The 22,044-nt window shown below is 37.4% G+C and overlaps 1 protein-coding gene across 2 annotated transcripts in view; it reads left to right on the top strand.

The window, feature by feature from the left end:
- The window catches only part of LOC115221191 (ataxin-1-like), a 610,972-nt gene that overhangs the window by 347,557 nt on the left and 241,371 nt on the right, over positions 1-22,044 (top strand). The window contains exon 1 of one of the 2 annotated variants that reach the window (XM_029791341.2): positions 3,849-4,278. The exons of the other annotated variant lie outside the window; for it this stretch is intronic. The gene's annotated coding sequence lies outside the window, so the exon portion shown is untranslated. Of the gene's footprint in view, positions 1-3,848; positions 4,279-22,044 lie in introns of those variants that run through there. 2 annotated transcript variants of the gene reach the window in all.

Genomic DNA, 22,044 nt, shown 5'->3' with positions numbered 1-22,044 from the left:
TAACAGTATTCTGCTCAAGGATGAATGATAGGATTAAAAAAATATATATTCGGAGAAAAGATGACGATGGGATATTGTTGAGTATTCACTTTCATAGCAATCGATTTAATAAGAAATCCAAAAACCATTCCATGTAAGATCAGCATTCTATAAAATATACAGCTTTACTTAATGGTATCCACTACTGTCTTTTCTGCCTTTTGTTCATAGATATTGTTCATTTTTATACATACAGGAGTTGCTCTGCGGTAAGTAGCTTGCTTACCAACCACATGGTTCTGGGTTCAGTCCCACTGCGTGGCACCTTGGGCAAGTGTCTTCTACTATAGCCTCGGGCCGACCAAAGCCTTGTGAGTGGATTTGGTAGACGGAAATTGAAAGAAGCCCGTCGTATATATGTATATGTGTATATATGTGTGTGTGTTTGTGTGTCTGTGTTTGTCCCCCCGACATCGATTGATAACCGATGCTGGTGTGTTTACGTCCCCGTAACTTAGCGGTTTGGCAAAAGAGACCGATAAAATAAGTACTAGGCTTACAAAGAATAAATCCTGGGATCGATTTGCTTGACTAAAGGTAGTGCTCCAGCATGGCTGCAGTCAAATGACTGAAACAAGTAAAAGAGATACATACATACATACATACGCATGTATATGTGTGTGTATCTATCAACTATACCTGTTTGTCTAGTTCTGTGGGGCGGGGGAATGTATAGTAAATGCATAAACGAAAAATAAATTTTAAAAATCGTGTATTGAATGCACAGACGAATGGAAAAACGTATCCTGAGTGCACAAATGGTCGGAAGACAGACATAGAAAGGCCCTCAATTCTTCATCAGTTTTCAACCAGATAGTATTACTCAGTTTCGCACGATTAATGACAAAACTGAGATGATACTTCCCATACTGGCGGTGCCTGCGAAAGTTGCGGAGAATATTGGACTGAGAACAAGCAACACATGGATAACAGGCAATATAGAAGTAGACATACGAAAGTGAATAAATGTAATTCAAAACGATGGACGAAGGACAAAGACAAAATAAATAGGAAACAAACAGAATACAGCCTTAGGACCAAAAGATAAACGAATGGTAGGTAACGCTTAGAGGGCAATCCTAAAGGATTAGAAAGGTAACAAATAGCCAGACGGGTACCAGTGGGGACTAGAGAATTTACGATCGATCGGTTACGCGACCGGTGTGAAAATGTGTGTGTGTAATTCGAAATTGTGCTAAAAGCAGATGACTGAAGCAGAGCCAAGTGAAGGAACAACAAACAATGTGTATTAGTTTGACGCTCAGGAAAAACGGAAGTCTTCGACGTTTCGAGCCTATGATCTTATACAGAAAAGAAAACAATGGAGAGAAACACACACACATACGCACACCACACACACACACACACGCACGCACACACACACACACACATGTATGTATGTATGTATTATGATTTCGTTTAGGCATGGCGAAACTAAGAACTATTATTTTTTACTTTCGAGAAAACCATCAAGAGAGCACGTAGCGTAATTTCAGTTAACGAATGACAAAAAGAACAAGAGTAACGTAATCCCTTTCGTTTGCTTACAGCTGTTTCTGCTATAAGAAACTTTTGACATCATAGCTTCCGCAGAGCCATTTAAATGACGTTTATGTTTACTGCGGAAAACTTTTGGATCTTTTCTGTTAGGCTGCCAATTTTCAATCTCTTCAATTTCTATTCAAATCGATTTCATATTCGGTGTAACGATATGCTTTTATATGCTAATCAATGCCAAGAAAATCGTTTTCGCCATAAATCAATAAATAAAGTGTTACTAGCTATTAAAGTTTGAAAATTTGGGATAATTTTAGCCAAACGTAAGCCACATACACATTAATACCTGATTCCATAGTAACAAGCCAAACATGAGAACTCTTATGTCTGCGAGGAAGCACGTGTTGTTTAATATGTTTTAGTCATTGAGATGGTTGTCATATGTGCTAAAAAAAAATAAAAGCAGCCTAATAGGCCTTAAATCATGCACCAGGGGAAGATGCGGTTTGCTGTCATTGAGGCTGTTGTGAGGTGTGCTAAAAATAACAGCTAAATAGGTCTTAAATCATACACTTCCACAGTTTTTTTAGCATAATCGTATAAGTCCCGCGTGTAGTATATTAACAAAAATTTTCTGAAAATTCCAAAAAATAAAAAAAGTTATGATGTGTTAAATGTCGTGCGTAATTCATTTGTTTACGGTTTCATATAAAAACACAAGTGCTATTTTCAGGATGTTGCCAAAATGTGCAGTCACGCACAAAATGACAGCTACCAAATCCTGTTTCCTGACTAGGTGAAAATGCTAAAACTTTAAACCTCAATAACTTTTTTTTATTTTCTGGGAAAAGTGAAATAACTCCAGCTGTTCAGCTTGGAAAACTACATTAATGTACCAAATTTTAAAATTTTCAACAAACTTTGAGTTTTGAAATTTTGGCAGCCAAACAGATCCAGACTTTCAAATACAGAGTTGATTACAAGAACATCCATATATATATATATATATATACACGGAGATACAGCACGGACTTTGTCAGTGAACAGGTCGCGGATTTTAGCGACGAAAATATTTTGACAAATTAAACTTAAATGTTGAAGTGAATCGAACGGCTTTTGTGTGTTTCTTAAATGGCTTATAAACACCTTCCACGCTGCAATTGTTTTCGTTTCAGCACACGATCTCAGATCAAATTACTTGCTATGCGAGTACATCTCCGAAATATATATATATATATATATATATATGCGCAGGCGTGGCTATGTGGTTTGCTTCCCAACCACATGGTTCCGGGCTCAGTCTCATTGCATGACACCCTGGGCAAGTGTCTTCTACAATTGCTTGGGCCGACCAAAGCATTGTGAGCGGATTAGGTAGACGGAAACTGAAAGAAGCCCGTATATATATATATATATGTATTTATGCGTGTCTGTGTTTCCTCACCACCACCACCGCCATCGCTTAATAACCTTTGATGGGTGTGCTTATGTCCCCCGAAACTTAGCGGTTCGGCAAAAGACAGCGGTAGAATAAGTATTAGGCTTGGAAAAGAATAAGTCCTGGAGCAGATTTCTTCGACTAAAAAAAAAAAACCTTTAAGGTGGTGCTCCAGTATGGCCGCAGCCAAATGACTGAAACAAGGTAAAAGAGTAAAAGAATATGTATGTGTATTCTTGCCAAAGTTCGTTATAAGATTTCTCGTACGCGTGTATAATCTGTGTATATCTTTTACTCTGTGTATATCTTTCTCTCACTGACACACACACATATATACACACAAACATGTAGTTTATGTATAAATAAATAAATAAAACAAATAAATAAGATAAGTTTATCCTCGTGTGTATGCCAGTTCCTTTCGTTCGTAAGTGTTGTGTTCAATGTCCCAGTCTTGAACAGATTGCGACTAGTTTGGTTTATAATTAGCAATGAGTGCGAGTGTGTGTATATATGTGTTTGAATACGAGTCTTTCTGTGTGAGTGTGTGTGTATTTTGTGTGGTGGTGTACGTAATCTAGGAAGATGTAAGTGTGACGAAAGAACAGTATATATATATATATATATATATATAATATATCTAGTATGTATATATGTATTTGTGTGTGAATGTACAGTCAATGTGTGAGCGTTTGGTGTGCTGTATAGTGTTTGCTGGCTCGGGAGACTTCTTTCTAAGCTGCAGCCAAAAATAGCCTGTTTGTAAAAGAGGAGAGAGTTAGTTGTTATTGTTGTTGTTGTTGTTCTCTACGTATATTTATTATCCAGCATGAGTAAGCACATGGTACTGCAGCTAAAACATGGTTAGCCAAAAATGGTTAGTATACACACGCCACCAAGCAATCGACAACACGCTGCTCACTTCTTATTTACAAATTGATAAACCCAGTGCATTTTAGAAAGAAAGAAAGAATAAAAGAAAGACAAAAAGAAAAAACAAACATTATTATTAGTATTATCATTATTATTACTATTACTTGTACTACTGTTACTCTCAGAGAACAGGAGAAAAAGTTTTTGTTTTTTCCTTTTGGTGTAAATGCCGTGTCTCTCTCTCCTTACTTCACTCATAAAGGTTGACGAACTGTGATTAGCTTTTAATTAAGTGGCAGTTGAGGGCTTCAAAACAAAAGGAAAAGAAAAGAAGGGAAAAGAAATTAAATAACCTTCTAATTAACGACTGCACTAATTAGATTAAATAACATTGATAAGAAGAAATCAAACAAAAGGGAATAACTTACAAGGTAGAGTAAAAAAATAACGTTTATTTATATTTGTTATTTTTTCCTTAAAATTGTGTTCCGATATCCTCTGTGTATGTGTGTGTGTGTGTGTGTGTAATTTTACAAGGCTTGTTTGACTTTGAAAATAGAGTTTATATGTGAAAACGTGTGTGTGTGTCCGTGTGCGCTTTTGTTTTGACTAGACTCATTTTATTTTTAAATTTTCAAGAGCAATGTCCTGGAATTGTTTGTGTTTTGGGTGTGTGTGTGTGTGTAATGTTTGTTTTGACTAATTTGACCCCCTACAAGTCTATCTATTTTTACTTCTTCCTTTTTTTTAATCATTCTTCTGATGCATGTCTTTAAGAGCCTGAGAAAGCTACCCGGCGAGTCGACCTACTGATCCTGTTTGTTTTTCGCGTTTTCTCATTATTACTTTTGCCTTTTGCGCTTCCCTTGTGATGATCGCGCTTCGCTTTACGTCGTCAATACACAGGCATGCCTCAACTTATGTCGATAATTAGTTCCAAGACATACAATTTAACTCGAAAAACATTTTAAAAACTTTATTAATTTATAACTGTTTTAATAAATAGTTTGTACATATTTTCACGTGTATATTATTTGATATTCAACTTCACTATTTTCTTTTTTTACGTGTTTTTCAAAAATTTTTATGCTTTTATTTATGTTCGCTGAGATGGACGTAAAGTGGGATAAATCGACTAAACTTGGGGATTTTATTTTTTCTGTTTATTTCTTTCAAAAAGCGGCGTAAAATCGAGAAAAAAAACGTAACTCGAAACGACGTAAGTTGAGGTATAACTACTTGGAAAAAAAAAAAGAAGAAACTTAAGGGGCATTTCTTTGTTAGTACCCTACATTTCATATCATTATTATATCACGAATTAAAATGATGCAAAATGAACGAGGAGAAAAACATGAATTCATTTAAATACATGTACGATATCTCAGTTCCTGGATCTTTTCGGTTTGACCGGCAGTTTTTAAAAATAATTTCCACGTAACTAACCACTTTTAAACTTCGTATACTGGTAGAATGTGTTTATAAAACATCTTTTTCTCTTGGCTTTATTGAGAAAATTCTATAGTTTGTAAGATATTTGTTGTTTTTTTCTTCAATTTCTGCAATTTCAACCAATCAATGACGTCTATTGAGGTGAAAACATTCTGTGCCGTATGAATATGTCCCTCGTTTAAGAAGCAGATTGAGTTTATTTACATTTGTGAAGAAAAAAAGATACCCTTCCCCCCACCCCTAACCTTAACCCTAACTAACCCTAAAAGAGATTGAAATGCAATAGATAGATACTAGGGTCATAATTATGGGTGACAATTTCATAACACCGCTAGAAAAAACTGCCGTTCAAACCGAAAAGATCCCAGCTCTTTTCTTCCAATTTCAGTTTATTGTTTTCAAACTGTAGTTTTTGTAAGAAATAATTTTTGTGACAATCTTTACGGTGACATCACCAACGTCCACAATTTTACTTTGATACACTTAGTTCATGACTACGTGTTATCCTCCATCAAATATTAATGGGGAAATTCCGATCCGATTTTCAAACATTTTAATGTATGATCATTGTCAATTATCCTCGTTATCATTTAACGACCTTGTTCTATGCTGTCTACTTTGACATGGTTTTTAAGACTGGATGCCCTTCCTTACGCCAACCTCATTCAGGGTGGATCGGGTGCTTTTTTTTTTTTTCGTGTCACCTGTACTATTGATATCTCCATACATTTCACCGGTTTACAAGTCTTGGGGTATGAGGGGTGATCAGCATCACTTTAAGGGATGAGGGGATTACTGTGAGAGAGGGGTGGGCAGAACAGATTCCTACCGAGGGGTCTGCATGGTCACTCACATCAAGTATGGAAAAAAAAAGAGAAGAAAAGTATTTTCCCAAATGAATTTTTAGTTATTATCATTTAAATGACAGCCAATAAGAATTAAAGGAAAATAAAATGACGTGTTAAAAAGGGTCATGAATAAAAAGGATATATGCAGGAGTGGCTGTGTGGTAAGAAGTTTGCTTCCCAACCACATGGTTCTGGGTTCAGTCCCACTGTGTGACACTTTGAGCAAGTGTCTTCTACTACTGTCCCAGGTTGACCAAGGCCATGTGAGTTAACTTGGTAGAGAGAAACTGAAAGAAGCTTGTTGTGTATATATGTATGAATGTATGTGTGTGTATATATGTATGAATGTATGTGTGTTGGTGTGTTTATTCCCCATGACTTAGTAGTTCAGCAAATGTAAACTGCTAGAATAAGTACCAGGCTCAAATTTTTTTTTTAAAGTCTTGGGGAGTTGATTCATTTGACTAACAATTATTCCCGGTGGTGCCCCAGCCTGGCCGCTGTCTAATGACTGAAGCAAGTCAAAGATAAAAGTCACCTTGTATGATAACAAAGAAGCGCTGAAGAATGGGGGAAAACATGAACCTTTTTGGGGGATGTTATTCTGTTTCCCTACTAACAGCACCAAATGTGTATTTGAGGCCAGAATATTTTAGTAAGAAACGTGTATTTTGTCACTTAGTTTCCATTAACACATTATGGTAAAGCATGACTGCTAGAACTTGTGTTTTTGTTTATCACAATCCATAGCTGTCTAGTTGGGTGACTTGCCTGGATCAATGCAACTTTTCCATCCCAAATGTCCCAGCCTTCATATCTTCAACTTGTTATCCAGTGTCTTCCACAAGTTACTCAATATATGCTCTTTTTGCTCTACTGATACCTGTATGCCCAGGCATAGGTTTCCAGAAAAGGAGATCACTGGATATTTCATCCTTGCTTCACCAGCAGTGTCCCATATAACTAATGACTTCTTCTTTCTCTGATTGTCGAGGAGATGGTGATCCACCTGCCATACAATCACTGCTTTGTTGGGTGTTGCTGTCTACTGTGACGGAAGGAGATAAATGTGTAACTGTGTAACATGATTTTTGTCCTTGAGTAGCAGCTGTTATTTCCTATTTGCTTACCCTTAGAAAGTGTGAGAAATGGCTAATATCTCCTTCAAACTTTGCTTTTGTTTCATTTATTCAAACCCCAAATATTCCCTCTCAATACATGGCTATGATGCTCCCCCACTATTCCTGCTCATGATCACAGAAGCACATATTGTCAGCCACTAAGGGACATGCTCAAGCAACTGACAAGCAAATCTGTGGTATTGAGCAGAATATTTGCTATAATGATATTTCTGCTTCAGCAATTCAGCACTGAATCTGTCTGAAACGTAATGGAAAATAAGGCCAGTTTCAGCTTCTTTCAGTTTCCGTCTACCAAATCCACTCACAAGGCTTTGGTTAGCCTGAGGCTATAGTAGAAGACACTTGCCCAAGGTGGCATGCAGTGAGACTGAACCCGAAACCATGTGGTTGGTAAGCAAGCTACTTACCATACAGCTACTTCTGCACCTATGGCAAAAATAAAATAAAATTTTGTTACACAGTGTTATTGTAACCAGAAGAAATTATTAAAACTACCAGCTGAATCACTGTATAATTTGTATTTATGTATGAGTTTTATCCCTAATTTAGTGTTAGTGGAGCTGCATGGTTTGGTGAACTCATGATCATAAGATTGTGGTTTCGATTCCTGGACCAGGCAACACATTGTGGTTTTGAGCAAAACACTTCATTTTATATTGTTCCCATCCACTCAGCTGGGAAAAATGCATAATTCTGCGATGGACCAGCATCCCTTCCACGTGTGGAATTTATACGCCATTAAAACTGGGAAGCTGGCCCTCAAGAGTTGCCATGGCTCAAAAAGGTAATCTGAACCTGTTGTGGCAATTATTTTTTTTTTGGCAACGGGACCAACACACAGTAATTCGAACACACACATACACACATATATATATATATGTTTGTTCCTTCTTGAGCCATGCCTGGCTTATAGGGCCGGTTTCCCAGTTTCCTTGGCATATAGGTTCCCCAGCTGGATGGGATGCCGGTCCTTTGCAGGTGAGCTGCAAGATGTAGGAGGAAAGAGTGAGAGAAAGTTGTAGCGAAAGAGTCAGCAGGTGTTTGCTCATAAACACACACATCGCCCGGTCAGAGATTCGAACCCGCGATCCCTCGCCGCGAGTCCGCTGCTCTAACCACTAGGCCATGTGCCTCCACCATGGAGAGAAGAAGTAAATGTCTGCGCGTGGGATTTGATCCCGCATCTTCTGTACTCATGACAGACCTTCTACCATTGGATCAAAATAATTGTTTGAGATTTGATCTCAGAATTTAGAGAGCTGGAAGATATACCATTTCTGCCAACGTGCCAATGATTCTACCACTTTTCCACTCACAGAGTAATATGGAATGAAGTGTTTTGCTCAAGAATACAACATGCTACCTGGCCCAAGAATTGATCTCGCAATTGTTAGTGCAACACCTTAATCACTAGTCACATACCTTCACTGGTGTGTAAATATCAAGTTAAAGACAAAAAAAAACCCTTTGGAGAGAAGAAATAAAAGGCTGCACATGAGATTTGAACCCACATCTGTACACATGACAGATGCTCTACTGTTGAACCAAAGCAATCCTTTGAATGTTCCTTGTCTGTTTTAGAAACTTTATTCTTACCAGCAAGAATTACATGTTGTTGACATAAGAATTTAGGAACTTTGAGAGAATGTGAAATAATTCATATTTTGGGAACAGTGAAATATGAAGCAAATAAAGTTATGTACAATAGTGTATAGGGTTAAAAAAGAAAACCGTTAGGATAGAAAATGTTGTGTAGGTCCTTGTTTTCAAGTTGTAATTGGTATAACATAATTTTATTTCCTTGTTTTCAATGATACTAGTAATAGTACTCCAAATTATTGTTTGTAATTGAGCTTTTATGTCAATAAAATTGTTTCAGCATGGCTATTGGTTTTGTTGATACATGCAAGTTTAATTAATGTCGTCATTTATGATAACGAGTTTAAAAATGAGGGGGGAAAATTTGTACCAGGATTTAACACATAATTATGTATGGTATGGCTTCATCATCATCATCATCATTTAACGTCCGTTTTCCATGATAGCATGGGTTGGACGGTTCGACAGGGGTCTGGGAAGCCAGAAGGCTGTGCCAGACTCCTGTCTGATCTGGCAGTGTTTCTACAGCTGGATGCCCTTCCTAACACCAACCACTCCATAAGTGTAGTGGGTGCTTTTTACGTGCCACCAGCAAAGGGGCCAGAGGAGGCTGGTTGGTATTTTTTACGTGTCACCAACACGGATGCCAGTCAGGCAGCACTGGCATCAGCCACGTTCGGATGGTGCTTTTTACGTGCCACCAGCACGGGTATCTTAACTATAATTTCCATTTAGGTTTTATTTTGATGTTGGTGTTGACGTACTTGACTCAATAGGTCTGCTCAAGCACAGTGGGTCACTCTACGATCCAAGGTTAGCACAGCAGGCCGTCCTGCGAGCCATGGACTCACTTCATTTGTTGGGTCTTCGCAATCACAGCATATCTCAGAGGTCTCAGTCTTTCGGCATTTCCTCTGTGAAGCCCAACATGCCAATGGTACGCTTATCACAACTACAATATCCATTTGATTTTGATTTTTTTTAATACACAAGTAAATACAATAATGATATTTGTTAATAGCAGCATTGCAACTGTCTTTATATGTTCTGAGTTCAAACTGCCTCAAGGTAGACTGTGCCTTTCATCCTTTCAGGGTTGATAAAACAAGTACTACTTGAAAACTAGGAGTGGGGGATGGGGGTCGATGTAATCTGCTTACCCCTCCTTCAAATGTACTGGCCTTCTAACAATAATAACGAAAGTGATGAGTTCAAATTTCAGCACAGGGCCAGCAGTTTTTGAGGGGACAGGAAAGTTGTTTATATTGACCCCGATATTCAACTGGTAATTATTTTATTGACCCCCAAAAAGATGAAAGAGAAAGTGAGCCTTGGTGGAATTTGAACTCTAAACATAAAAATGGTTGAAATGCTACTAAGCATTTTGTCTAGTTTTGTGTGTTTGTGTTCCACATGGCCACATGTGTTCCACAGAAGACTGGAACCGAATGATCTTGCATGTATGATGATGATGATGTAACTCATTTACAATTCATTTACACTGATGTCAAGACAAAGCCACACACAAACACACATGCACATGCACACACACACACACACACACACACACACACACATGCATGTATATATTCAGTGGGCCTCTTTCAATTTCCGTCTACAAAATCCACTCTCAAGGCTTTGGTCAGATTGGCAATATAGTAGAAAACATTTGGCCAAAGTACTGTGTAGTGGGATTGAACCTGAAACCACATGGTCACAAAGTAAGCTTCTTAACCACACAACTATGCCTGCACATGATGATGGTAATAACAATAAAAGTGGAAGAAAACTAGAATTGGTAGTGATGATGGTGGTGGTGGTGGTGGTGGTGGTGTGGTGGTGGTGGTGGTAGAAGTGGGGATAATGATGGTGGTGGTAGTGGTGTTGGTGAGGAATATGATGGAGGAAGAGGAGGTAGAGGAGGCTGATGGAGATGATTTGATTAGTAATCAGAATCTCCACTAAGATCGATCTGTCATCATCCCTCTTAGTGTGTGTGTGTGTGTATTTGTGATGCTGGTAGTGTTGGTGTTGGTGTTGATAGTGGTGGTGGCGGTGTCGTCGGCAGCAGTGGTGGTGGTGGTGGTCTACAGCAAGCAGTTTCCAGTATAAGATAAAGTCTATATTTCCTTAGTGTACAGAAAAAGAACTACAGAATTACATGTGATGAGTAAGCACCAGATGTGTGAGTGTGGGTATGGGGGGAGGGCGATTGGTAACGCTTGTGAGGGTTTCTGTGATGACCAATGCCACCAACAAGAATTATAATACAAGCAACATGGAGTATTATTAGTTGCTAACAAACGCTCATGTACATTTATGTATATAGGCGCAGGAGTGGCTGTGTGGTATGTAGCTTGCTTATGAACCACATGGTTCTGGGTTCAGTCCCACTGCGTGGTACCTTGGGCAAGTGTCTTCTACTATAGCCTCATGCCAACCAAAACCTTGTGAGTGGATTTGGTAGACGGAAACTGAAAGAAGCCCGTCGTATATATGTATATATATATATATATATATATATATGTATGAGTGTGTATATGCTTGTGTGTCTGTGTTTGTCCCCCAACATCGCTTGACAACCAATGCTGGTGTGTTTACATCCCTGTAACCTAGCGGTGTGGAAAAATAGACCAATAGAAGAAGTACTAGGCTTACAAAGAATAAGTCCTGGGGTCGATTTGCTCGAGTAAAGGCGGTGCTCCAGCATGGCCACAGTCAAATGGCTGAAACAGGTAAAAGAGTAAAGAGTATACACTCACTCATGCATAGATATCTTTCATCTTTTATTGTTTACTTGTTTCAGTCATTGGACTGTGGCCATGCTGGGGCAACATCTCGAAGAACTTCTAGTCAAATAAATCAAGCCCAGTACTTTCTTTCTTAAGGCTGGTGCTTATTCTATTGGTAGTTTAGGGGTCTGGCAAAAGAGACCAATACAATAGATACCAGGCTTAAAATAAATAATAAGTACTGGGATCAATTTGTTCAATTAAAACTCTTCAAGGTGGTGCCCCAGCATGGCCACAGTCTAATGAATGACAAAAACAAGTAAAACATAGAAGATATCTATATCTATCTATAATCAAAATAAGCAACAAGTATATCCAAGGTAGAGTAGTACAATTGTTTCATGCTACTTCATTTTATTAAACACTGTAAATGAAGTAGCATGAAACAATTGTACTACTCTACCTCAGATATACTTGTTGCTTATTTTGATTATAATCACCCCATTTGATTTATATGGATAATACCATACAAAATTCTGGTGCTTTTAACTTATGTACCATATTCATCTGAATCTAAATTTTACTGAACTTATATCTATATCTATATCTATATATATATCTGTGTGTGTCTTTGCATCTGTGTTTGTCCTCCTACACCTTCTACTGCTTGACAACCAGTGTGGGTTTGTTTATTTAGGGACCTTTTGAGCAGGATGAGCTCCTCAACATGAAAAAGATTCTAACTGGGCCCCACCTGGAAGGTCATGTGCTGTTTATCTTGATATGAGATCACCATGTTGTGCACATATTATCAGACAGGTAGCGGTGGCGGTGGCGTCTTTTTTACTGTAGGTACATGGTATGAAATTCTGGGGGTGAGGGCTAGCCAATTACATCAACCCCAGTGCTCAACTGGGACTTATTTTATTGACCCTGGAAGGGATGAAAGGTAACCTCAGCAGGATTTGAACTTAGAACATAAAGACAAATGAAATGCCACTAAGAATTTTGCCCAGCATGCTAACAATTCTGCTAACTCATGCCGGATAAAATACTTCATGGCATTTCATCCGTCCTTATATTGTGAGTTCAAATTCCACCAAGGTTGGCTTTGCTTTTCCATCCTTTCAGGGTCATTAAAATAAGTCCCATTTGAGCACTGGGGTCAATGTAATTGACTAGCTCCCTCTCCAGAATTTCAGGCCTTGTGCTTTTAGTAGAAAGGATTATTATTATTATTATTATTATTATTATTATTATTATTATTATTATTATTATTATTATTATTATTATTACTACTAACACCAACACCAACACCAACACCACAACTACTACTACATTCAGTTGGAGTTGGAGTCATAGTACATTCTCTACTGACTCTGACTACAGCAATCTTATAATTGCTCATGACTCTATGACTCTTCGAGACAGATATTTTGAAATGTTGTAAAATATATATTTCATCTCTGAAGACGAGGTTAATAGAGTGAAGAAAAGTTTATCTCATTAACATTAATTCATCTCCACCATGAAGACATTTCATCATATCTCCTTGTAACTTTATACACAGTGTTAACATCTACAGGCAGACATATAGTGCAAGAATATATGCATTCATATATTTGTATGCATGTGTGTGTGTATGTATATAGTAATACACATATGTATATTTATATGTGTGTGTGTGTATATATATGTATATTTATGTGTGTGTGTGTGTGTGTGTGTATTAAACCATTAATACTAGAAGCTTTATTAGCACAGCAGTCATTTCTGCTTCATTTAATGCCTCCTTTCTAAACCTTAATTTTTAGATTTTAAATTTAAGTTATATATATATATATGTGTGTGTGTGTGTGTGTGTGTGTGTGTGTGTGTATGTGTGTGTGTATGTAGTATGTATGTACGTACGTACATACATACATACATACATACATACATATATACATACGTACGTACATACCTATGTATTTAAACATAGTGCCACTCCCAAACAGTTGAAGGAATCCAGGGTAGAGGAAGACATGGGATGAGGTGGTCAAGCATGACCTTCGAATATTGGGCCTCACAGAGGCAATGATGAGAGACCGAGATCTCTGGAGATATGCTGTGACTGTGAAGACCCGACAAATAAAGTGAGTCCACGGCATATCCTACACCAGCTTCATATAACCAGCCCCAGCCCATTCAAAGTACATTGGATCGTAGGACAACCTGGTATTCTTACCTTGAATCGTAGGGCAACTTGCTGTACTTGAGGAGACTTTGTTCTGGGTTCAGTCCCACTGCGTGGCACCTTGGGCGTCTTCTACTATAACTTCGAGTCGACCAATGCCTTGTGAGTGGATTTGGTAGGCGGAAACTGAAAGAAGCCTGTCATATGTACACACACACACACACACACTTACACACACATATATTTATGTATGTATTTGTGTATCTGTGTTTGTCTCTCCACTATTGCTTGACAACCAATGTTGGTGTGTTTATGTCTCCATAACTTAGCGATTCAGCAACAGAGACCGATAGAATAAGTACTAGGCTTGCAATGAATAAGTCCTGGGGTCGATTTGTTCAACTAAAGGTGGTGCTCCAGCATGGCTGCAGTCAAATGACTGAAACAAGTAAAAGAATAAAAGAATATATACATATAACATAATCTCTTCTAGAGGCAAGAATAATATTCTTTAAATAACCATATTTTATTTCCGGCTTCCATTTAACAGACAAATTAATTTGTTCATTCTCATTTTTTTATGGGTGGGAACGCACTGAATAGTACATTTGTTTTTCTTTCTATTTTTGTGTGAGTTTTAAAAAATAATGCAATAAGTGAAAAGCCTATTTTCATTCTTAGTTGAAACAAATGTCAAAAAAAAAAAAAGGAAAGAAAAATAATAATCCTTTCTGCTATAGGCACAAGGCCTGAAATTTTGGTGGAAGGGGCCAGTTAATTAGATCGACCCCAGTACGTAACTGGTACTTAATTTATTGATCCTAAAGGATGAAAGGCAAAGTCAACCACAGCAGAATCTGAATAATAATAATTATAATAATAATAATAATAATAATAATAATAATAATAAAGATTTTATGATTCAGTGTGACTATAAAATAGAGAATAGGAAACCAGACGTAGTCTTAATTGAGAAAGAAAACAAACTATGCTGGATCATAGATATAGTATGCCTAGCTGACAACAAAGTATGTGATAAGGAAGAAAGAAAAGTGGAGAGATATGACAGGTTAGCTTGGGAAGTTAAGCAGTTGTGGTCAATGAAAAAGGTAGCTGTAGTACCAATAATTGTTGGAGCCCTGGGAACAGCGAGCAAAAATCTCATAAAGTACGTGGAACAAATAAGGGCTGCAATAAGGGTGCAGCGCTTGGAGAAAACAGCACTGCTTGGAACTGCTTGAATACTCTGGAAGGTGTTCATAAAATAAGAGGCGTTACCTTAGTTCACTGGTAGTGAACAGCTAACACTGTAGTACATCTCCAGCATTAGACGCTGTGCAAAGGCAATTACAATAATAATAATAATAATAAATAAATAGGCATAGGAGTGGCTGTCTGGTAAGTAGCTTGCTTACCAACCACATGCTTCCAGGTTCAGTCCCACTGTATGGCACCTTGGGCAAGTCTCTTCTACTATAGCCCTGGGCCGACCAAAGCCTTGTGAGTGGATTTGGTAGACGGAAACTGAAAGAAGCTCGTCGTATGTATGCATATATATATATATGTATGTGTGTCTGTGTTTGTCCCCCCCAACATCGCTTGACAACCGATGCTGATGTGTTTACGTCCCTGTTACTTAGCGGTTCGGCAAAAGAGACCGATAGAATAAGTACTGGGCTTACAAGGAATAAGCTCTGGGGTCGATTTGCTCGACTAAAGGCGGTGCTCCAGCATGGCCACAGTCAAATGACTGAAACAAGTAAAAAAGTAAATAAATAAATAGACAGTAAAAAAATTTGGATTTTGTCATTTTTCATGGCAAAAGTGTAATTTGTAATTTCAAAACTGCAGTCTTGAAGAATAACAACAACATACATATAATTTGTTTTCTTCACAAATTCCCCCCTCCCCCTCGGGCGCCACCACGACTTTATCTTTGTACGTTTCTCTTTACTCTCAACCCATTACATTAATGTCTTATTTTATTCATAGTTTGATATAAATATCTCTTTTTAAGTGGAACAGGGGGGGTGATTCAGTGGGCAAGTGTTTCGTTATTTACCCTTACCCCCTTCCTGCATCCTCCTCCTCCTCCTCCTTTGTTTTAAACTTGTGTTGTCTTTAACTGGGTTCCATCTTCAATCTAGATTACCAGAAATCCTTTATCTTGTTGATGTTCTCTTGTTGTTGTGGTTTTTGTTGTTGTTGTTATTATTATTATTATTATTATTATTATTGCCCTACCTCTTTTAAATCTGACATTTCCACTGTTTTACTGTGTAATTACATAAACATTCCTATCACTTTTGTGCGTATGCATACCTACATATATACTTGCATACCTACATATATACTTGCATACATATATATATGTACATACATACTTGCATATATACACATATACTTACATCACACATACCTACCTACCAACCTACATACATATATACATTACATATACATAGTACTTGTACGCCAAAGTTGCAACATGAATACACCACACCATGCCATGCCAGCCCCACCGGGCCATGGCATATGTGTGTGATAAAAAGTTTTTATTTATTTAGATATATATATATACACACACTTTTTTTTTCCTTTTTCCATTTTACTAACATATAATCATTTATGCTAAACAAGCAAATTCTAAACATAAGTTCTGGGAATTTGCCAAACTTGATACAAAGAAAAATCTTCTGATTGACTATTTTTGTAGTAAATATTTAAAACGTATCTATTGTATCTGTTAGGCTTTCTGTGTTGTGGTATTTCAGTGTGTGTACACTATATAAACACAGGTGCAGACGTGGCTGTGTGGTAAGAAGTTTGCTTCCCAAACAGATGGTCCCAGGTTCATGGCACCTTGGACAAAATGTCTTTTACTGTAGCCTAGAGGTGATGAAATCCTTGTGAGTGGATATGGTTGGCAGAAACTAAAAGAAAGAAGGCCACCATATATATATATATATGAAAAATACAAACTGGGACAAGAACGTAAAACATTTAGAAGACGATACAAAAAACACGGACGGGACATTCGAAGCCTTCAATCTTCAGTCAAGAGCCGGATCCTCCTAGCAATTTTGGCTGATTAATCTTATATATGTATGTATATGTTTGTGTGAAGGTGCATGGCTCAGTGGTTAGGGTGTTGCACGCACAATTGCGAGATCGTGGGTTCAATTCCCAGACCAGGCATTGCATTGTGTTCTTGAGCAAAGCACTTCATTTCACATTACTCTGCGATCATTTCAACATCTAACATGTGGTACCCAGTTGCACCTGTGCAGGTAATGTCGATTTGATGAAGGGAGTGAGTTTGTGTCTACACAAACACTTGATCACTGTAAACAAATCATCTGTGTGGTTGTTCAGTAAGAATTTGTTGAACCCTCATACGTTGTCTCACAACGGTAGAGTTCAATATATATATATATATATAATATATATATATATAATATATATATATATATATATATATATATATATATGTCAGAACGCCAAGTTGGATCGTTAGCCCCTACACGCAATTTTTTTCTCTCCTTGTTTCTTTTCTGTGTATCTTTGTGTCGAAGAGCGTAGGTTCGAAACGTAAAAGACTTGTTTTATTTCTATTCCTGAGCGCCATACTAATACATTGTTTGTACTCCACCTGCCTTCGTCTTTTGATTATTTTCGTAAACCTTCCCATTATATATATATATATATTCTTTTACTTTCTTTTATATATATGTATATATATATATATAATATATATATATATATATAATATATATATATATTCTTTTACTTCTTTTATATATATATATATATATATATATTTATATATATATATATATATATTTATATATATATTCTTTTACTTCTTTTATATATATGTATATATGTATATATATATATATATTTATATATTCTTTTACTTTCTTTTATATATATATATATTCTTTTACTTTCTTTTATTTATATATATATATAGTTCAAATTTACAGAAAACAAAAGATGAAGCAGGTGTAGAAATAACAAGCATGTGTATTAGTTTAACAGTCAGGTAGAATGGAAATGTCTTTTATGTTTCAAGCCTACACATAAGTATGTTGGTGCAAACAGGAAAAATAGAACCCAAAATATGAGTATATCTATATTTTTTATCAATATTTAGCAGAAGCAACAGAGTGACTCAAAGTCCGAGAGCTTCATGCATTGGGACTTATCAAAATGCATGATAGACTTGGATCTTGCATCACTCTGTTGTTTTTGCTAAATAGTAATAAAAATGTGTGTGTGTGTACACATATGTATACACATATATGTAAAGGTAAGATCCAAGGATCAAAGTGTAGAAAGTTAGTAAGCTTCGCACAGTCCATAGAAGGTTGTAAAATTTTCCCATATCGAAGTTTGATAAGCTGAAAAATGTTACTTTATAGTTCTTGGTTAGGTTGCTGCGCATGCGAATAAGAATTGTGTAATTACGACTTCCAAGGCTCTTGCTAGCTTGGAAACATATGTAGCCTGGGGTTAACCTACTCCATTCCCTAAATTTGGATTTTTGTGTGTGTGTGTGTGTGAATGGATGGTAGTCCCCCACAATGTAAAAAAGACAATTCTGTAATTTCTTACTGAACGATCTGCACAAATGATTTGCTTTTAGTGATCATAGGTGTGTTCCTTTATCAGATCAATGTTACCTGAACAGGTGCATGGTGTAAAACACATCAGGTGTCTAAATGATTGTAGAGCAATGTGAGATGGCGTGTTTTTGTTCAAAAATACAACTTACCCCCAAGCCAGGAATTGAAACTGCAATCTCAGAATCATGAGTACAACAGCCTAACCACTAGGTCATGTACCCTCATATGTATATATATATATATATATATATAGTATATATATATATATATATATATATATATATATATGTATATTATATGTATGTATATATATATATATATATATATATATATATGTATGTATATATATATATATATATATAATATATATATATATATAATACTGGATTACTTGAATCCAGATATTTTAAACCTGGTACTGGGGTGCTGTACCAGACTCCAGTCTGATGACTTGGTTTCTATGGCTGGATGCCCTTCCTAATGCCAACCACTCCAAAAGGGTAATGGGCACAGGTGCCATTTACATGACACTGACAACCCCTGCAGTTTCACTTGGCTTGATGAGTCTTCTCAAGCGCAGCATATTGCCATGGTCTCATTACCTCCATGAGGCCCAACATTTGAAGATCATGGTACATGGAAATGACCACAATTATGATTTCACAGATGCTGTTTATATGACACCAGCAATGGCTACGACTTTGATTTCACTTGGCATGGTATGTCACCATGGTAGATCACCAAAGGTCTCAGTCACTTGTCATTGCCTCTGTGAGGCTCAAACTTTGAAGATCATGCTTCACCACCTCATCCCATGTCTTCCTGGGTCTACCTCTTTCACAGGTTCTCTCCACAGTTAGGGAGGGAACCTGTGAAAGAGGTAGAGCCTTAAAAAAAATTTGATATGGACCATTGATGGTTCACCTGGACTTCATTGTGTATTATTAATGTAACACACCCAGCAATAATGAAAATGGGCCAACTTTATAATTGCTTTATTATACCAACTGACATAGTCAAACTGGTATCCTCTGTCTCTATGTTTTGGCCAAAGTACCCCACTGTCTTCTTTGGGCACCTGTCATTTGATTAAGTCAGTCAAACAATATGTATCATATTTGCTGGTGTATAAGAGACACCCTTGCATATAACTTACTCCTGTTTCTCAAGGATTTTTGTGTAAAAAGCAAGTTTAGTATGCTGGTGTATATGATGCACTCCTCTTCTACAAGAATATTTTGTATCAAAACAAATTTAGTATGTTTCATCATTTACTTACTGAAAGATATTTCAAAGTGGATTTGTCTGGGAATTCTATGAATCTGTACAAGTAAATACAATTCTGTAACAGTATAATGGAAGAAAGTATGAAACATTAAATTCATTATTTATAAACTACATTATACGAGGATCATATTTCTGTTTCATTTCCTTTCTGATCAGTTTTATAGCTGTTTATATCTTGGTCAAAAGATTTGCCATACAGGATGTAAAACTTGTAATTTTGGCTGTGATGTTGTTTCGTTGTACTGCGATTGGACATCAGGGTGATTTGCTATGGCTGTGGTTTTGTTGTCATCTACTTATTGCTAATAGCTACTAGGCAGATGGACATTTAACATTCCTTTCATTTTTCTAGTAGAATTTTCCTTTGAATAATCAAGAAAAAATGTTTCTTAAAGATAATGCAAGCATTAAATAATGTAAGCAGGAGTAGCTGTGTGGTAAGTAGCTTGCTTAACAGCCACATGGTTCCGGGTTCAGTCCCACTGCGTGGCACCTTGGGCAAGTGTCTTCTACTATAGCCTCGGGCTGACCAAAGCCTTGTGAGTGGATTTGGTAGACAGAAATTGAAAGAAGCCCATTGTATATGTGTATATATATATATGTGTGTGTATCTGTGTTTGTCCCCCAACATCGCTTGACAACCAATGCTGGTGTGTTTACATCCCCATAACTTAGCGGTTCGGCAAAAGCAACCGATAGAATAAGTACTAGGCTTACAAAGAGTAAGTCCTGGGGTCGATTTGCTCGACTAAAGGCGGTGCTCCAGCATGGCTGCAGTCAAATGACTGAAACAGGTAAAAGAGTAAGCCATGTATCATATGTGGCTTATGTATGTTGGAGAAGAAGGAATAAGGAGATGATATGACCTCTCCCCATAACTGCCAACATAGAGTATAAGCAATTTTACATAAGGTTTCATGAACAGACTGTGATATTGTAGCTTGTTTTCAGTATTTTATTATTATTCGTAACAATTATTGTGCCTAGGGGACTTATGTTATCCTGCACCCTCTCCTACAACACTCAGTCTCCCATCTGCAATACAGCCATATTAGGCACAAGACAATTTATTGATACATTACAAATTTTAAGTACGTCTTACACAACAGCTAATATGGTACTCTGATTCAGGCAAGATTCCAAGAAGAAGGGTATCTCTGATATAGGACAATGGAATTAAGCTCAATATACTGTTGTGAATATAGTGAAGGCCCATGGCTCACTGGTTGGAGCATTGAGCTCACAATCATGAGGTAGTGAGTTCAGTCCCCGGACCTGGCTGTGTGTTGTGTCTTTAAACAGGACACTTTACTTCAAGTTGCTCCAGTTTACTCAACTGTGGAAATGAGTTGCAACATCACTGGTGCCAAGCTGTATCAGCCTTTGCCTTTCCCTTGGATAACACTGTGGTGTGGAGAGAGGAGGCTGGTATGCCTGGGCGACTACTGGTCTTCCATAATCAACCTTGCCTGGACTTGTGCCTCAGAGGGGAACTTTTTTGGTGCAATCCCATGGTCATTCATGACCATAGGATGTCTTTACTCCTTTTCCTTATGTACATATAATGGCATGGAGAGGAGGACCTGGTATGCATGGGCGACTGATGGTCTGCCATAATCAACCTTGCCTGGACTTGTACCTCAGAGAGGAAATTTCTTTGTGCAATCCCCTGGTCGTTCATGACCAAAGGGGGTCTTTACTCTTTACCCTATATACATATAATGGTGTGGAGAAGGGAGACTTGTATGCATGGGCGGCTGGTGGTCTTCCATAATCAACCTTGCCCGGACTTGTGCCTCAGAGGGAAACTTTCTAGGTGCAATCCCATGACCATTTATGACCAAAGGGGGTCTTTTATGTTACTGTTGTGGATGTAATAAAGGGTTTGGTTTGAAATTCTAAGAATGTTACCAAATATGACAAGAACCTGAAGATGTCTAAAGGGTAGAATAGCTGAAGCGTTGTTGTATCAATTAAAATGATGTCACCAGTTTCAATATATCAGTATATCTTTTACTTTGTATTTGTTTCAGTCATTGGACTGTGATCATGCTGGGGCAACTGCTAAGTTATGGGAACAGAAACAAACCATCACCTATTATCAAGTGGTAGTGGGAGACAAACACAAACATAAAGTCTCATACACACACACGCACGCACATGATCAGCTTCCATGCTGTAACTTAGCGGTTCAGCAAAAGAGACTGTTAGAATAAGTACAGAACTTTAAAAATAAGTATTGGAGTGGAGGGATCGATTTGTTTGAGTAATCCCCTTCAAGTTGGTGCCCCAGCATGGCCACAGTTCAGTGAGTGATGGCAAACTGGCAGAATGTT

Source organism: Octopus sinensis, linkage group LG18 (assembly GCF_006345805.1).
Source record: "Octopus sinensis linkage group LG18, ASM634580v1, whole genome shotgun sequence".
In the NCBI taxonomy this organism is placed as follows: Eukaryota; Metazoa; Mollusca; class Cephalopoda; order Octopoda; family Octopodidae; genus Octopus; species Octopus sinensis.
Note: the sequence above shows the minus strand (reverse complement) of the source record. Positions and strands in the feature narration are given on the sequence as shown.